Source organism: Ranitomeya variabilis, chromosome 3 (genome assembly GCF_051348905.1).
Source record: "Ranitomeya variabilis isolate aRanVar5 chromosome 3, aRanVar5.hap1, whole genome shotgun sequence".
Classification (NCBI taxonomy): domain Eukaryota; kingdom Metazoa; phylum Chordata; class Amphibia; order Anura; family Dendrobatidae; genus Ranitomeya; species Ranitomeya variabilis.
This window is the reverse complement of record NC_135234.1, coordinates 605919893-605939528: the sequence shown is the minus strand read 5'-3', so window position 1 is coordinate 605939528 and position 19636 is coordinate 605919893. Positions and strand designations below refer to the sequence as shown.

General features: G+C 47.6%; 1 long non-coding RNA gene across 1 annotated transcript in view; it reads left to right on the top strand.

The window, feature by feature from the left end:
* Window positions 1-248: 248 nt before the first annotated feature.
* LOC143818428 (uncharacterized) overlaps window positions 249-19636 on the top strand; it is a 70597-nt gene continuing 51209 nt past the window's right edge. The window contains exon 1 of the long non-coding RNA XR_013224537.1: window positions 249-698. This is a non-coding gene — a long non-coding RNA (uncharacterized LOC143818428). The remainder of the gene's footprint in view (window positions 699-19636) is intronic.

Sequence of the window (19636 nt, the reverse complement as noted above, 5' to 3'; positions counted from 1 at the left end):
CAGCAAAAACTTTTGCTGGATGCGTTTTTTCTGAAAAAAGACGTTTTGAGACGTAATGCAGTTAACGCTAGTGTGAAAGTAGCCTTAGTGTTAAGGGGCGCTGTAGAGTAGGAGATTAGATTGCGTTAAGAACTGGTTTCAGTCAGAGTAGTGACAGTTGAGAAAGGAGGCGGAGCCAGTGTAGTGGCAGGGAGAGGGCCTTCCTGAGGTAATTTTTCTAGCTAGGAGCTAGAGCTGTGTGAGGAGAATTGTTCTAGAAGGAGTTGTGACAGAAAGCTGAACAGAGCAACAGTGTAGAGTTAAGAGAGTGAGGCAGCCTGGAAGAATCAGTGGCTAGTCTGTGGGTTACCTCCCGTGACATCCGGGACTTACGGTCTGAACAGGAATTGCGGAGGCATCCTGAATTTTCACCCAAGATGGGGAAAGTGGACGGGGAGCACTCAGTATCAGCTAGCTGGATGGTTCAGGAAGCTGCGGGGCTGGGAGCCACGGTGCAGGAAGAAAAGCTGGGGGAGCAGACCAGGGAAAACGCAGGAGATGGATTACTCATGTATTGGGAAAATGGATGGACTGTAACTGTTATGAAGATGCACGAGTTACGTAAAGTTTTATTGAAAATGAACTTGGACTTTGAGAACATTTGTGTGTGTCTGCGACGGATTGGAGCCCTGTATTCTGTGAAGGATTCTGACTCACAGGTGGGTGAACTACTTGACACACACAGCACACCACAAAATGGACATGATATTTCTGTAGCGGAGCGTCAGGGTGTGATGAGGAAGCAGCAGCAATCCCTCGGTACAGCTACCACCCTGGCCCCCGTTACACTCGGAAGAATGAACATATGCATTTCTATGTAAAACTACATATGTTGTTCATATTCAGTCTTTAGAGAGTCTTTTAACCATTTCTTCAGGTTTCCAAAGAAGCCAAGCAGATAAAAGAAAAGAGTTGATAACTCTTCAGGCATTTGTCTCTCCGAGGACGCACTGGGCGTGATCCAAATTGCGGTGCCACTCACAGCCACTGTTTCAGTCTGTGGAAAAACATAGTATGACATTGGTCTGAGTGCTATCCGATAAAAAAGCAGAAAGCACTTGTTGCTAGTGTGAGGGAGCCCATAGGAGAAGCTTGAGAAACCTCCCATCAGTTTTTTTTGTACACAATAAAAACTGATGAAACACTGGTGGTAAAAAATGACATCAACCAAACACTAATGTAAATCTGATCCAAAAAAATATTATTATGAACTTCAGTCAGAATGTCCTCTATTCCATGTGCACACATCCAGTATTTGGTGAGCTTTCTTTTCCTTAGTATTTGTAAGCCAAAACCAGGAGTGGGTGATAAATACAGAAGTGGTGACGTGCCTCTATTATACTTTTCCCCTGACTGTTCCACTCCTGATTTTGGCTTACAATATTGAGGTAAAATACTGACCAAATACTGAGAGTGTGAGCGTGGCCTAAGGGTGAGTATTACCAACTTGATTGTGGTACAATCCCATTATTATCTACAGAGATAGACACTTTAAGGCCGGTTACACATGTCCAGATAATTCCGGTACTGGAGAAAACGGCACCGGAGTTATCCGTTTCCGTGTGTCCGTGTGCTCACGTGGCACATCAGTGTGGCACATGTGTGCCGCCTGTGTGCCGTTTGAGGACCACACGGACCGTGCAGGAGAGACAGCCCAACAGTAAGCGCTGTCCCCCCTGCGTGTGATGCTGAAGGCGGCATTCATCTTTTCTCCCCTGCAGGAGAGAAGAGATGAAAAATCAAGTTTTTTTTTTTTTTTTGTTAAAAGTAAAGTTTGGGGGTCAACTCCCGCCTCCCATCCCCCATGCGCCCTCCCGCTTGCAGAGAAATACTCACCCAGCTCCCGCGATGTCTCCACTCTCCTCTCAGAGCCGGCAGCTTGTCCTGTGTGAGCGGTCACTTGGTACCGCTCATTACAGTGATGAATATGTGCATATGCGGCGCCCCCGCACCGCCGCAGGGCCGAGGGGTACCCGGAGCCGGGCCTCTAGTTCTCAGTGTCGGGGTTGTCACGGTGGCTAGACCCGGTCCGTGGCCCTGTCCGTCAGTGGGGGACGTCCGGTGTAATAGGTGGTAGTAATGGTAGCGATGGAGCGGTACGGTTGTGGGGTGTAAGTCGCGGTAAATAACGAGGACACCAGGTTGCAGTCTCTTTACCTCTTTACTGGAGATCTCTGAGTCCTCAGTCCAGAACACGGTTCACCAGGCTACGCAAGTCCGGCCGGTCCAATGGCACCTCCAGAGTTCTCCTCTCAGGTGGAAATCTGTGCCTTCCTTCTAGCGCTATGTGTTGTAGTCCTTCCCTGCTGTGCTCACGGAAAGTAACCCCACAACGGTTGTGTCTGTTTCTTAAGTTCCCTCACAACTCGATTTGATGTTCCTCTGTAATCCACCCCTTCCCTGTATTCAGGTTGGAATGGCACCCGTTTGTCAGGTAGGCCTGGAGTTCTTCCGGGACCCTAGAGTCGCCCCTCTCCCGCAATTGCCCCCCAAGACTTCATAGGTGATATGTGGTAGACAGCCCGCCTGAGACCGACTGTCCTGCCGCTGTTTGGAGTATGGCTTGAAGCTGTATTCTAATCCACTCCCTCGGCGTTCCGGCCACCGGTATTGCGCCTCAGCAGGGTGCTGCCTCTTTCAACAAAACCCCTGCTGGTATTCTCCTTCTGCTTGATCTCGTTTCTCACTCAGCACAATCTATCTCGCTTCTAGTCCTTTCTTGAGTCCCGCCGCTTCCAGGAGCCTGCGCGGACCCGTTACGTTCTTTCAATGCCAAGCCTCTGCCAGGATCCCACCCCTGGCAGAGACCCTACAGTCTCTCCCTTCACAACACCCCCTGCCACAGGGTGTTGCTCCGTTCAATCCCGTCAGCGTTCTCTTCTAACTTCCTGCCTGACCCCCAGTTTACCCACTATGGTGGGGAGTGGCCTAATGAATAGCACCCTTAGCTCCCCCCGGAGGCCCAGCTGTGAAACATATTGGTGTCTGTGATACCTGATTGGAGGAACTCCTTCGGTGCCATCGAACGTACCATGGCTCCCCTTAGCGGCGAAGCCACAGCACTGCAACGACCAGGACTCTGGGGCGCTGCACTCCCCCCTGGTTAAACACAGTACTCCGGGACTGGGAAGAAAAACAACAATACAGATTAGCAAAAAGACATACAATTTTGTTGAGTGCAAAACGATAAGTATACTTGAACAGGCTTCCCTTTATGGGAGGTGAGGACACTTTTAACGTTACAAACATGGTCAACATTATAAATTACAGGCTATGCATAACTCCTGTTACCCAACCGGGTATTCTACTTAGTGCAAATTCTGGAACAATAAATTAACATTGCCTTTAAGAAACATACACTCTTAGTTTACCAAAGGCCTTCCTATAATCACATTACAGGGTAAGGTAACTTCACATTCTCCTACTTTGAACCTGCAGGACCGCCTGTCCCTATGGCACCAGACCTACTGCCTCTCCTTTCTTTTACAGGACCGCCCCGTTCAGCCAGGGCCTACTGCCTTTCGCTACTATACATAGTATAGACATAACATTCCTTTCGTTTAAAGAACTCTGAGCCCGCTCTACTCGGCTCCTTTAAGGACTCACTCTCTAACCCCTACGGGTTCGCCTTCTGTCCTTAGTAACAAAGTAACTTTCTATGGGGACGCAGGGTTGACCTTCTATCCTCACCTTCATCATTACTTCCTTACTTTCAGCTATGCAGATCTCTATCTCTACCCCTACGGGCTCTCTGCATCTTTTCTTTCTGCAAAACATTATTTAGATTTCACATTTCAACAAATTCAACACATATAACTTAGCATGTAAAACAGTTACATTTCTTTTTCAAGCTTCATTATCATATTACTGTTCTGCAACAGTATCTTTCTCAAGTTCAATTTCACACATCCCCTTTAAGAGGGGACCAAGTCTTTCTGAGGTAGCTCGTCTTCTCAGCCTACCAGCCCACGCAAAGGTTCCGGTATGGTATCTTCGCAAAGTGTCTTTAACTAGAACCGGTAGGAAAGGTATCTTCACAAAGTGTCTTTGGCTCAAACCAATAGGGCAAATATCTTCGCAAAGTGTCTTTGGCTAAAACCAGTAGGGAGCACCTTTAAGAAGGTGCAAACTATTTACAAAAGAAAGTTCGAATCATGCACAGTCCATGATTTCTGCAGTTTGTGTAACTTGGTGCAAAAACTTCAAGAAAAAAGAAAAACAAACAAAGGGGATCCCGGGTCAACAAAGGGATCCATTAACCCTAGACAGGTTTAGCAGCAACTCAAAAGAACAAACAGTAACTATTTACATTTTCATGGTATCGAGGTTTATTCTTCTTCTGGTGGCTTGGGTTCTTGAACCCCGGCCACTGTAGCGCCAGCATCCGCGGTTCGAACATGCAGATGAACCCGACTGGCCAATTCCGGGGCTGCTACTAGGCGTACCGTTGCGATGGTGACAAGTTCGGGTGCCCCCGGGACCAGGTCTGGGGCTGCAGGTGCCGCAGGTCCAGACATACACCGCCGAACATTCCGTGCATACCACCCAAGTGGGTTCAAGTGGCGGCTGTAGGTCACAGGATCCCCCTTCTGTAACGGTTCTCCGCTTCGGCCGCAACAGGGAGCCCTTACGTTACAATGCGCAACGAAAACATCAGTATCCAGTCCCGGCTCGTGTATGAGGCCCCACCCCCTTTTTACATGGTAGGCCAACACAGTGCCCCGCCTTACTGCGTCTCTGTCATCCCATGCCGGGGGGGGGTTGTTGTACTTTCGATGGGCCCATCGACTCAGCTCCTTTCCGTCCTTTCCACTGCAGAATCAAGCACTGTCTATATTGCTCCCATGTAAGCACCGCAAGGGTGGACCCGTTCTCCCGGGATCCATCTGCTCTAAACCAGGGGGTGTCCCACCGAAGAACTACTCCATCTAAGCTCACATCCACGGGCTTCCCCACTCCGGTCGACAGCGGTGGCACCATCCTCCCCAGATCATCGGGGGATAGCACCATTAGCCCTGCCGAGATAAGTCGCTCCCTACTGAGATGGAGGTGGGTCATAGAAGCGGGCTCGTGAAGGGGAGCAGGGACGTCGGCCATACCTGCGCCTAATGTGGTTCCATCGAAATGTAAAGAGAGAAAAAGCGGACCTTATAAAACGGGAGTCACCACCAAAATAATATCAAAACAGCAGCTTTATTAAACACGTATCAAACAAGACAGAGCATGCTAAAAACATTTAAAAACAGCAAAGGGATATACAATACCCACATGATATCCAAATGCCCAAAATGAGGCAAAAGCACCGCACTAGCCCTGACAGAGTGTAATACAGATACCCAAAGATGGTGTAAATAACAGCATAATAGCGTGGCATATAGATCAAAGCCCTATCGGCCCCATGCCCACAATAGTATGTGAGTACATGAGGATACCCCAAAGACCAATGTGGCCTCAAAAGCACCAAACAATAATGTGCCGTAGTGGCCACAAAGAAAATAAAGCCTGGCTGAGCCGGTGATGGAAACAGTGTGGTGACCTGAAAAAAGTAAATGGACTATTACCCACCACAAAGGCAGCCGGCCTGAAAGAATGGATAAGCCAGAAGAAACCTCAGATCCAGAATGTTGTAAACCTGCGGGGTAGGGCAAGATCAAAAGGGGGACGTGCACCCTGTAACAGGAGAAAGTGCGGGCTGCAGGCACCCAACGCGTGTCGCCACACACTGGTGGCTTCGTCAGGGGTAGTGCCTGCATGCCCTGCCTCTTGCTTAAATACAAAATAATCGGTAAACTTACCGAGCGCAGCTGTGTAGCTGCTGAGAGCGCCGCATGGAGCTTGTGTCATGGAGTGTAGAAACGCCGGGCCCGGCGTGCAAGCACTGCGCATGCGCCGGCACAGCAGAGCGGAAGTGATATTCCGCTCCTAGTTGCCAAGGCAGCAGACGCACTGCAATGGGAGCGCTTAAGCGCAATGTGATACCAGAATAAAGGGAGTATAAACAAATGTACGGCGCATGTCTATTAGCACGAGCAATGCCTGCAAATAACAAATTGTGGATTATTAAAGCCAAAGCATAAGAAAAATAATAAAGATTATAATAAGAGGAAGAAAAATAAAGAAAAAGAAAAGAAAAAAGCAAAACACATGAAATACTGGCACAAAACAAGATATACTAATGGGTGGAGATAATGAATACCACATTTAAAGTATAGTTTTGAGGCCAATGATGTGCAGGGACCTGAGAGAGTGCCAAAGAAAAAACTGTAAAAAAATATATATTATGGCAAAAATATACAGAATAGAAAAGGCCTGCTATATGACAATGGGGGAAAATCCCCCGTTGTCAAAAAAAAAAAAAAAAAAAAATAAAAAAAAAAAAAAAATAATAAAAAAAAAAAATTAAAATAATTATAATAAAATAAAATGAAATGTGCCCATGAAAAAGTGAAGAAATATCCACAATGCTGGAGGACCTGCTGGGTCACAGCAGGAGCAGACTCCCCAAAAAGGGGTATATTATACACATTGAGATGCATACAGATAACTGTGTTTCACAAAAGGCAACATATCAGTCCAGATTATTGTTTGTAGAAACCGGTGAACAGGAGATCTTCATTGATGCCCATGGGAATAACACAGTTCAGATCGAAGATCCACTTGGATTCCCGCTTCAAAAGTTCAAGGGTAACATTGCCTCCCCTGATGTTCATGTGAACTGCTTCCAATCCAAGGACCTTCGTGCCAGTCCATTGGGAATTATGTTCGACCAAAAAGTGCGAAGCCACCGAAGTGAGGGTTTTCCCTTTGGACTTGTCCTTTTGTGCCGTTGTGATGGTAGAAAAATGTTGCTGTATACGTCTCCTTAATTCCTGTGTGGTTTGGCCCACGTATACTTTGGGGCAAGGACACACCAGCGCATAAACCAGGTTTCGGGACCTGCAATTGAAGTAAGCCTTGATGGGAGTCTGTGGAAACAAAGAGGGCACCATAATTCTTTCGTTCCCGCTGGTATAGGGACAGATGCTGCAATTCCCGCAGGGAAAGGTGCCCACCAGTCTACCCCCTCTGCGAATTTTAGTGACTGGACGCTGGAAATGACTGTGGCTTAGACAGTCCCTAAAATTTCGGGCCCTTCTGGCTATTAGATTAGGATGGGGGGCAATGTGGGGGAGCAACTTAGACTCACTTTGTAGAATACCCCAAAATTTTGATAAAATGCCCCGTAAGTCTTGCCACTGATTATTAAACGTCGTAACAATTCCCAATGGTTTTTCGGTGGTTTTGGCTTTACTTTGTAAAAGGTCCTCCCTATTACTATGGTGGGCTGCAGTGAACGCTCGTGAAATAATCCGTTTGGGGTACCCCCTTTCCCGAAAGCGTGCGGTGAGATCCCGGGAGTGTGTTGTGAAATCCTGGAAATCACTACAATTTCTCATGACTCTATAAAATTGGCCCTTTGGAATACCTGATTTAAGATGTAATGGATGAAAGCTGTCAAAGTGCAACAGGCTGTTCGTGGCCGTAGGTTTACGATATAGAGTCGTAGAGATTTTTGGTCCTTTCACTTGCAATCTCAGGTCCAGGAATTCGATGTCCGTCTGGGAGTATTGTAAAGTGAGGCGTATATTCCAGGGATTATCATTCAGTACGCCCACAAAATCTTTACACTGTTCCAAAGTACCTGTTCAAATAAACACAACATCATCGATGTAACGGAACCACTTCATGACATGTTGAGAAAACTGTTCAAGACAGAAAACCTTGGTAACCTCCCACCACCCCAAAAAGAGGTTGGCGTATGCGGGGGCACACCGTGCCCCCATGGCAGTGCCCCTTACCTGCCTGTAATACACGCGATCAAAGATGAAATAATTCTGTTCAAGCACGAATAATAACAGATCCAAGATGAATGAGTCGTGTCCTCTATCCCCAGTTGTGTTGGAGTCCAAGAAGAAGGACACAGCATATATGCCTAGTTCATGTCCAATGCACGTATAAAGAGATTCAACATCGAGGGTAACAAGCCACGCCCCCGATGGGACCTCTAATTCCTGGAGTTGTAGAATGAGGGATGTGGAGTCCTTGACGTACGAGTTGAGACAGATAACTAAGGGTTGGAGAAAAAAATCAATATACACACACGGCCGTTCAAGTAACCCACCAATCCCGGACACAATAGGCCTACCCGGAGGGGCCTGTAAAGACTTATGCACCTTCGGGAGCATGTAGAAGGTGGGAGTCCTGGGATGGTGGTTGGTGAGAAAATCTCGTTCACGTTTATTAATAATATTCCGTGTGTAGGCTGCCTCCAATAAGCGATTCAGTTTACCCTGAAAAACACAGGTGGGGTCAGAGGGAAGCGCTTGATAACAGTTGGAATCACCCAGATGTCGTAGGGCTTCCTGTGTGTAAAGGTCAACCGGCCAAATAACCAGATTGCCCCCCTTATCTGCCTCACGGATTACAAAATCTCTGTTAGAGCCCAATTTAGTCAAAATAGCCTGTTCTTTATGGCTGATGTTTCTTCCCCTCAAAGGATCAATTTTAAGGTCATATACCTCTTTGCAGACAGCGTTGAAAAAACTCTGTACTGCCGGAAACAGCGTGAACGGTGGTGTCGCTTGTGAGGGAAGTCTTCCAGTGAATTTTCTTCTGGACTGACACTCTTCTCCCTCCTCCAGTAAGTCCAAGAGATCCCTCAGGACTGACCTGTCCGCCAGGGGTAATTCATCTAAAGTGGAAGGGCGGTGATAAAGTAATTTAAAAGTGAGCTGCCTGCAGAACAGATAGACATCCTTAATAAATATAAATTTATCCAAACCACTGGTGGGGCAGAAAGAGAGGCCTTTTTCTAATAAAGTAGTCTCACAATCAGATAAAACATAGTTGGATAGATTAATGATCTGCAACTTACCAGTGGTTAGTGATGACTTTGGAGTTGACGTCTCCTGTTCTGCCGCGTCTCCCGTTGGTAATGAGGCGACCACATTTTGCGATTCCGAGTGCGCCTTTTTTGGCCCATGGCCCCTCCTGCGGCCCCTCCTCCTGCGCCCTCGGTGTCGCTTACTTCGGAGGATAAAAAACCGTCACTGGAGGGTATATCCGATGATGTGGCCGTGTTGGTCTCGGCCTGGTCCAACCCATGTCCAGGTCTCCTATTCCCCTTGTGTGACCACTTGAACGCCTGACCATTTTTAAAGTCCATCTGATCTCTCCTGAACTTTTGTCTCTTTTTATTAGTAATTTCTTTCTCAAATGAATCAAGAGTCAGTTTGAGCTGTCCCTGGAATGGTTCCACCAATGCTCTGTGGTCAAAGCTGTCCAATTTTCCCTCACAGATCTGAAGTTTGTCTTTCAAGGACCTGAGAACCCCCTGGTCATGTTCAATCAACATGTCCAAAATAATGAATGAGCATTTGGACAGACCTGACTCCCAAATTTTGCGGAACCCGGCGTCAACCTCCCAGGCAGGGAATATTTGTACCCTGAGACCCCTGGGAATGATGCCTACTCGTTTATACTCCTCCAGAGTTTTAAGATTCCACCAGGTTTTAGCATATGCTTTATGTAGGCTGGTGAGTTCTTTAGTCACCTGATGAAAGCCATCCGCCCCAGACCCAAGGTCAGAAACACCCAAACTGTTATCCTCAAACAAATTTTTAGCCTGGCAGCTCCATGCAGCCTCCCTTGCTGCCAAATCCATGATGTAAAAAATACAAAGTACTAAATAATGAAGAATACCTGATAATGCAAGACCGTGTGCCAACACCCCGAAGATGCGGAAGAAACCACCCGCATGTACAAACAGTATCCCAAATAGAACTAAATGGGGGCACCACGGCCGGTGGGACTCAAACCAAGGTCTGAACAGTAACCAAATGTAAAGAGAGAAAAAGCGGACCGCTTTTTCTCTCTTTACATTTGGTTACTGTTCAGACCTTGGTTTGAGTCCCACCGGCCGTGGTGCCCCCATTTAGTTCTATTTGGGATACTGTTTGTACATGCGGGTGGTTTCTTCCGCATCTTCGGGGTGTTGGCACACGGTCTTGCATTATCAGGTATTCTTCATTATTTAGTACTTTGTATTTTTTACATCATGGATTTGGCAGCAAGGGAGGCTGCATGGAGCTGCCAGGCTAAAAATTTGTTTGAGGATAACAGTTTGGGTGTTTCTGACCTTGGGTCTGGGGCGGATGGCTTTCATCAGGTGACTAAAGAACTCACCAGCCTACATAAAGCATATGCTAAAACCTGGTGGAATCTTAAAACTCTGGAGGAGTATAAACGAGTAGGCATCATTCCCAGGGGTCTCAGGGTACAAATATTCCCTGCCTGGGAGGTTGACGCCGGGTTCCGCAAAATTTGGGAGTCAGGTCTGTCCAAATGCTCATTCATTATTTTGGACATGTTGATTGAACATGACCAGGGGGTTCTCAGGTCCTTGAAAGACAAACTTCAGATCTGTGAGGGAAAATTGGACAGCTTTGACCACAGAGCATTGGTGGAACCATTCCAGGGACAGCTCAAACTGACTCTTGATTCATTTGAGAAAGAAATTACTAATAAAAAGAGACAAAAGTTCAGGAGAGATCAGATGGACTTTAAAAATGGTCAGGCGTTCAAGTGGTCACACAAGGGGAATAGGAGACCTGGACATGGGTTGGACCAGGCCGAGACCAACACGGCCACATCATCGGATATACCCTCCAGTGACGGTTTTTTATCCTCCGAAGTAAGCGACACCGAGGGCGCAGGAGGAGGGGCCGCAGGAGGGGCCATGGGCCAAAAAAGGCGCACTCGGAATCGCAAAATGTGGTCGCCTCATTACCAACGGGAGACGCGGCAGAACAGGAGACGTCAACTCCAAAGTCATCACTAACCACTGGTAAGTTGCAGATCATTAATCTATCCAACTATGTTTTATCTGATTGTGAGACTACTTTATTAGAAAAAGGCCTCTCTTTCTGCCCCACCAGTGGTTTGGATAAATTTATATTTATTAAGGATGTCTATCTGTTCTGCAGGCAGCTCACTTTTAAATTACTTTATCACCGCCCTTCCACTTTAGATGAATTACCCCTGGCGGACAGGTCAGTCCTGAGGGATCTCTTGGACTTACTGGAGGAGGGAGAAGAGTGTCAGTCCAGAAGAAAATTCACTGGAAGACTTCCCTCACAAGCGACACCACCGTTCACGCTGTTTCCGGCAGTACAGAGTTTTTTCAACGCTGTCTGCAAAGAGGTATATGACCTTAAAATTGATCCTTTGAGGGGAAGAAACATCAGCCATAAAGAACAGGCTATTTTGACTAAATTGGGCTCTAACAGAGATTTTGTAATCCGTGAGGCAGATAAGGGGGGCAATCTGGTTATTTGGCCGGTTGACCTTTACACACAGGAAGCCCTACGACATCTGGGTGATTCCAACTGTTATCAAGCGCTTCCCTCTGACCCCACCTGTGTTTTTCAGGGTAAACTGAATCGCTTATTGGAGGCAGCCTACACACGGAATATTATTAATAAACGTGAACGAGATTTTCTCACCAACCACCATCCCAGGACTCCCACCTTCTACATGCTCCCGAAGGTGCATAAGTCTTTACAGGCCCCTCCGGGTAGGCCTATTGTTTCCGGGATTGGTGGGTTACTTGAACGGCCGTGTGTGTATATTGATTTTTTTCTCCAACCCTTAGTTATCTGTCTCAACTCGTACGTCAAGGACTCCACATCCCTCATTCTACAACTCCAGGAATTAGAGGTCCCATCGGGGGCGTGGCTTGTTACCCTCGATGTTGAATCTCTTTATACGTGCATTGGACATGAACTAGGCATATATGCTGTGTCCTTCTTCTTGGACTCCAACACAACTGGGGATAGAGGACACGACTCATTCATCTTGGATCTGTTATTATTCGTGCTTGAACAGAATTATTTCATCTTTGATCGCGTGTATTACAGGCAGGTAAGGGGCACTGCCATGGGGGCACGGTGTGCCCCCGCATACGCCAACCTCTTTTTGGGGTGGTGGGAGGTTACCAAGGTTTTCTGTCTTGAACAGTTTTCTCAACATGTCATGAAGTGGTTCCGTTACATCGATGATGTTGTGTTTATTTGGACAGGTACTTTGGAACAGTGTAAAGATTTTGTGGGCGTACTGAATGATAATCCCTGGAATATACGCCTCACTTTACAATACTCCCAGACGGACATCGAATTCCTGGACCTGAGATTGCAAGTGAAAGGACCAAAAATCTCTACGACTCTATATCGTAAACCTACGGCCACGAACAGCCTGTTGCACTTTGACAGCTTTCATCCATTACATCTTAAATCAGGTATTCCAAAGGGCCAATTTTATAGAGTCATGAGAAATTGTAGTGATTTCCAGGATTTCACAACACACTCCCGGGATCTCACCGCACGCTTTCGGGAAAGGGGGTACCCCAAACGGATTATTTCACGAGCGTTCACTGCAGCCCACCATAGTAATAGGGAGGACCTTTTACAAAGTAAAGCCAAAACCACCGAAAAACCATTGGGAATTGTTACGACGTTTAATAATCAGTGGCAAGACTTACGGGGCATTTTATCAAAATTTTGGGGTATTCTACAAAGTGAGTCTAAGTTGCTCCCCCACATTGCCCCCCATCCTAATCTAATAGCCAGAAGGGCCCGAAATTTTAGGGACTGTCTAAGCCACAGTCATTTCCAGCGTCCAGTCACTAAAATTCGCAGAGGGGGTAGACTGGTGGGCACCTTTCCCTGCGGGAATTGCAGCATCTGTCCCTATACCAGCGGGAACGAAAGAATTATGGTGCCCTCTTTGTTTCCACAGACTCCCATCAAGGCTTACTTCAATTGCAGGTCCCGAAACCTGGTTTATGCGCTGGTGTGTCCTTGCCCCAAAGTATACGTGGGCCAAACCACACAGGAATTAAGGAGACGTATACAGCAACATTTTTCTACCATCACAACGGCACAAAAGGACAAGTCCAAAGGGAAAACCCTCACTTCGGTGGCTTCGCACTTTTTGGTCGAACATAATTCCCAATGGACTGGCACGAAGGTCCTTGGATTGGAAGCAGTTCACATGAACATCAGGGGAGGCAATGTTACCCTTGAACTTTTGAAGCGGGAATCCAAGTGGATCTTCGATCTGAACTGTGTTATTCCCATGGGCATCAATGAAGATCTCCTGTTCACCGGTTTCTACAAACAATAATCTGGACTGATATGTTGCCTTTTGTGAAACACAGTTATCTGTATGCATCTCAATGTGTATAATATACCCCTTTTTGGGGAGTCTGCTCCTGCTGTGACCCAGCAGGTCCTCCAGCATTGTGGATATTTCTTCACTTTTTCATGGGCACATTTCATTTTATTTTATTATAATTATTTTAATTTTTTTATTTTTTTTTTTTATTTTTTTTTTGACAACGGGGGATTTTCCCCCATTGTCATATAGCAGGCCTTTTCTATTCTGTATATTTTTGCCATAATATATATTTTTTTACAGTTTTTTCTTTGGCACTCTCTCAGGTCCCTGCACATCATTGGCCTCAAAACTATACTTTAAATGTGGTATTCATTATCTCCACCCATTAGTATATCTTGTTTTGTGCCAGTATTTCATGTGTTTTGCTTTTTTCTTTTCTTTTTCTTTATTTTTCTTCCTCTTATTATAATCTTTATTATTTTTCTTATGCTTTGGCTTTAATAATCCACAATTTGTTATTTGCAGGCATTGCTCGTGCTAATAGACATGCGCCGTACATTTGTTTATACTCCCTTTATTCTGGTATCACATTGCGCTTAAGCGCTCCCATTGCAGTGCGTCTGCTGCCTTGGCAACTAGGAGCGGAATATCACTTCCGCTCTGCTGTGCCGGCGCATGCGCAGTGCTTGCACGCCGGGCCCGGCGTTTCTACACTCCATGACACAAGCTCCATGCGGCGCTCTCAGCAGCTACACAGCTGCGCTCGGTAAGTTTACCGATTATTTTGTATTTAAGCAAGAGGCAGGGCATGCAGGCACTACCCCTGACGAAGCCACCAGTGTGTGGCGACACGCGTTGGGTGCCTGCAGCCCGCACTTTCTCCTGTTACAGGGTGCACGTCCCCCTTTTGATCTTGCCCTACCCCGCAGGTTTACAACATCCTGGATCTGAGGTTTCTTCTGGCTTATCCATTCTTTCAGGCCGGCTGCCTTTGTGGTGGGTAATAGTCCATTTACTTTTTTCAGGTCACCACACTGTTTCCATCACCGGCTCAGCCAGGCTTTATTTTCTTTGTGGCCACTACGGCACATTATTGTTTGGTGCTTTTGAGGCCACATTGGTCTTTGGGGTATCCTCATGTACTCACATACTATTGTGGGCATGGGGCCGATAGGGCTTTGATCTATATGCCACGCTATTATGCTGTTATTTACACCATCTTTGGGTATCTGTATTACACTCTGTCAGGGCTAGTGCGGTGCTTTTGCCTCATTTTGGGCATTTGGATATCATGTGGGTATTGTATATCCCTTTGCTGTTTTTAAATGTTTTTAGCATGCTCTGTCTTGTTTGATACGTGTTTAATAAAGCTGCTGTTTTGATATTATTTTGGTGGTGACTCCCGTTTTATAAGGTCCGCTTTTTCTCTCTTTACATTTGGTTACTGTTCAGACCTTGGTTTGAGTCCCACCGGCCGTGGTGCCCCCATTTAGTTCTATTTGGGATAATGTGGTTCCATCGGTGTCGCTCTGGTCAGTTAACGAGGACGCTGGAGTTGGCTGCAGCCCGGACCGGGGCTCCTCCAATGGGATACTCGGACTCCGCTCCGCTTGCTGTGGTTCCTCCTCCTCTAACTCCGAGGTCGGGATTGGTGGACGTAGCTTCGCTGTCGGATCCGCAGGCTTCCGGTCCATCGTTGGTGAAGAAGGGCAGGCCTGAACCGCTTCTTCCTCGCTCAGGCACTCGCCGTTCATCATCGCCACCTGATAGTCGCTGGCAGTGCATGCACCTAACTCCGCCATTTCTCTGAGGTCGGGCTTCTCCGTCACCAGCCTCTCGCCGTTGCATATCAAGGGGTGTTTCTCTTCTGCTTTGGGGCAGGTCATTCCTCTGCAGCCAGAAGTGCAGGGGGCGGTAGCCATTTCTCGCGCCACACTGGGAGTCTCCGCCCATAACACGCCCTCCTTCCCCTTCGGTGTAGCAATGGCGGCGCCTTTTGGCGGCTAATGGCGCAGCACAGTCTTACAATAAAGTACAGTCCAAGCACAACAAATCACAGTCTCTAGGCACACATGACCTGATTCTTCAGGCTTAAGTAGATCCTGTTCGTGACGCCAAGTCCTGCGGCGCCCCCGCACCGCCGCAGGGCCGAGGGGTACCCGGAGCCGGGCCTCTAGTTCTCAGTCTCGGGGTTGTCACGGTGGCTAGACCCGGTCCGTGGCCCTGTCCGTCAGTGGGGGACGTCCGGTGTAATAGGTGGTAGTAATGGTAGCGATGGAGCGGTACGGTTGTGGGGTGTAAGTCGCGGTAAATAACGAGGACACCAGGTTGCAGTCTCTTTACCTCTTTACTGGAGATCTCTGAGTCCTCAGTCCAGAACACGGTTCACCAGGCTACGCAAGTCCGGCCGGTCCAATGGCACCTCCAGAGTTCTCCTCTCAGGTGGAAATCTGTGCCTTCCTTCTAGCGCTATGTGTTGTAGTCCTTCCCTGCTGTGCTCACGGAAAGTAACCCCAAAACGGTTGTGTCTGTTTCTTAAGTTCCCTCACAACTCGATTTGATGTTCCTCTGTAATCCACCCCTTCCCTGTATTCAGGTTGGAATGGCACCCGTTTGTCAGGTAGGCCTGGAGTTCTTCCGGGACCCTAGAGTCGCCCCTCTCCCGCAATTGCCCCCCAAGACTTCATAGGTGATATGTGGTAGACAGCCCGCCTGAGACCGACTGTCCTGCCGCTGTTTGGAGTATGGCTTGAAGCTGTATTCTAATCCACTCCCTCGGCGTTCCGGCCACCGGTATTGCGCCTCAGCAGGGTGCTGCCTCTTTCAACAAAACCCCTGCTGGTATTCTCCTTCTGCTTGATCTCGTTTCTCACTCAGCACAATCTATCTCGCTTCTAGTCCTTTCTTGAGTCCCGCCGCTTCCAGGAGCCTGCGCGGACCCGTTACGTTCTTTCAATGCCAAGCCTCTGCCAGGATCCCACCCCTGGCAGAGACCCTACAGTCTCTCCCTTCACAACACCCCCTGCCACAGGGTGTTGCTCCGTTCAATCCCGTCAGCGTTCTCTTCTAACTTCCTGCCTGACCCCCAGTTTACCCACTATGGTGGGGAGTGGCCTAATGAATAGCACCCTTAGCTCCCCCCGGAGGCCCAGCTGTGAAACATATTGGTGTCTGTGATACCTGATTGGAGGAACTCCTTCGGTGCCATCGAACGTACCATGGCTCCCCTTAGCGGCGAAGCCACAGCACTGCAACGACCAGGACTCTGGGGCGCTGCACATATTCATCACTGTAATGAGCGGTACCATGTGACCACTCACACAGGACAAGCTGCCGGTGCTGAGAGGAGACATCGCGGGAGCTGGGTGAGTATTTCTCTGCAAGCGGGCGACATGCAGGGGGGACAGCGCTTACTGTAGCGCTGTTTCTCCTGCGGGCGGTACGTGCACACGGAGGAGAGTGCACACTGTTCTCCGTGTGCACATGTGCGGGACGCTTTGCAGACCGTGCTGCCGGAGATAAACAGACATGTCTCCGTGTTTTCAACACGGACACACGGTCCATGAAAACACGGAGACATGTGCATAGACACATTCATTTGAATGGGTCTACGTGTGTCAGTGTCTCCGGTATGTGAGAAAACTGTCACTACACGTACCGGAGACACTGACGTGTGGAAGAGGCCTAAGAAAGTTTGAAGTAAAAAAAGAACCGCTCTTGGCTATTTTAAGCGCTATAAATAGGAGATGCATTCAGATATGACAAAACATTCTTATGCCTTACTTGGCATTCCAACCTAAAGCAACCCACAAACAGGTTAATCTGCTTTTAATTTGTTTGGCAGCAGCAGGATATAGGCGATTGTGGCTCAGTGAATAATGCCACTAACGCCTTCAAATCACTTTATTAAATTCTAAGCTTTTCTAGTTTTTAAATGAATTGGACTTTCACTTTTATGGTAGGAACTTTCTCACAGCAGTTTGCTAATGATAACATAGAATTAGACCCCAGACACATGGGAGAGCCATGTGTGTAGCGTGTAGTGTAAGTGTACAAGTAATACCGTGACTGACCAATGACATGCACAGGAGCTCTGTATATATTATATAGTGTATAGTGTACAGGGATCACCAGGGACATTATACACAGGAGCTTTGTATATAGTGTCAGTGTACAGGTAATACAGTGATCACCAGTGACATTATACACAGGAGCTCTGTATATAGTGTATAGTGTACAGGTAATACAGTGAACACCAGTGACATTGTACACAGGAGCTCTATATATAATATACAGTGTATGATATAAGTGTACAGGTAATACAGTGACCCACCAATGACAATATACACCAGAGCACTGTATATAGTGTAAGCGTACAGGTAATACAGAGATCACCAGTGCTCTGTATATACAGTAGTGCACAGGTAATATAGTGACATTATACACAGTGACACTTTATACACCAGTGACATACTGTATACAGGAGCCCTGTATTTAGTATATTGTGTAAGTGTACAGGTAACACACTGGCTTACCAGTGACATCTCTATTTGAAGTCCTTCATCTTCTTCACCTGGCACAAACCGCCATCATTTCTTCCAGCCAGGATTCGTCTCTGCAAAAAATAACAGAGTTATCAATAAATGATTGCTTAAAGAGCACATTCCAAACGTATTGTCCGACTTATACACTACGCTAGATGAAGAAAAAAGGCGAGATAGTGATGAAGAATGTTCCCCCATAGAAAACAGTATTCTAAAAAGTAAATTATATTACAGTAATATTGTTCCCTAATTGGCCACAACAGTAATTACGTTCATCCACTTTTTTCATCTTAATATATCTTGTAAGGTCTTCACATCCTGTTCTGTCCAGATGTGTCCGGATGCCAGAATTCCAAGCGGCAGAAGTTCACCGACCTCCATATTGGGACACCCAAGAGATGGGTGTTTCAATATGGAAACTGCTGGTGGTACCAGCCTCTTGCGCGGTACCACCAGCGGAATACCATCGCACCACACACACACACACACAATGCATACGCCGTACGCACCACATACACACTCTATACGCCGTACGCAGCCTCTTGCGCGGTACCACGAGCTGAACACCGTAGCAAACACGCCGCCGCTGGGATCAGCCGAATGATTCACTGACCGCTGACATCTTTGTACAGGAGGATTGCATGCACAGTTTTAATATGACTACCACTATCTGTCTGCACAAAGATGGCGGCGGTCTGATTTACTGTGCCTGCGTGAATTCCACGAAGGCGCAGTGAATTATTCGGTTGATCCCGGTGGAAGATGCACGATGTGACATGAGGGAAGAAGACAGCACAGTGGTGGAGAGAGAGAGCAGGCCAGGGGGAGAGCACATGGGGTACACAGGTCAAAGAAGAGATGCCATTAGAGAAGACAGCAAATGGGGAAGAGAGAAAGCGCAGAGGGGTGAGAGAGACAGAGCACAGGGGGAGACAGCTCAAACAGGACAGCACATGAGGGGAGAACACAGCACAGGAAGGAGAGAGACAGCAGACAAGGGGGATAGCACGTGGGGTACACAGGTGAAAGAAGAGAGCACAGACGGGAGAAGTCAGAATATGGGGAAAGAGAGAGTGGATAGGTGGTGAGCACATAAGGGAGAGAGATTCTCAAAGCTGCAAAGCCTGCCCCCATCATGACATTACCACCCTCCCGATGCGATAGCATCGGGCCTCTACTAATAATGTAGGTTCCTCATTTTTGCCTCCATACAATTATTAAGTCTCTGAACCTGGCACATTTAATTAATAATGTCCCCCATCTTGGACCTGAATGTCCCTTGTGCTGGCCCCTATGTCCCTTGTGTTGGCCCAATGTCCGTTGTGCTGTCCACATGTCCTGTTCCCATTTCCCTGTCCCAATGTCCTGGCCCCATGCCCCTGGTTCCATGACCCTGTTCCTGGACCTGCATCCACAGAAGGAAAAAAAAATTCTTCTAACCTGCCTGCACTCCCCAGCATTGCATGGTGTCCTCTCCCTTCCGATCCGGCGTGGTCATGTTAAAATGGCAGCAGACCTATGAGGTTGGCGGCTGACGTCAGAGTGCCTGACTAGGTCACTTTCATGCGCCACCTGCGATGGGAGCACTGATGCCAGCCGCCGGCCTCTGATAGGACGGCGGCCATGTTAACTATTGCGGTGCACAATCTCTGCATAGCAGTACAATCCTCAGATGCACATTCAGTTGAAACCAGCGGGCCCCCTCTATGTCCTGCTTGGGGGCCCGCCAAGGATCAGGCCCTCCGGATAATCTCTCGGTGGCCTGATGTTCCAGTCCGGCGCTGGTCATAGCACCCAGAACTTTCTAATTTTTTACTTCGCTTCACTATATGACATTT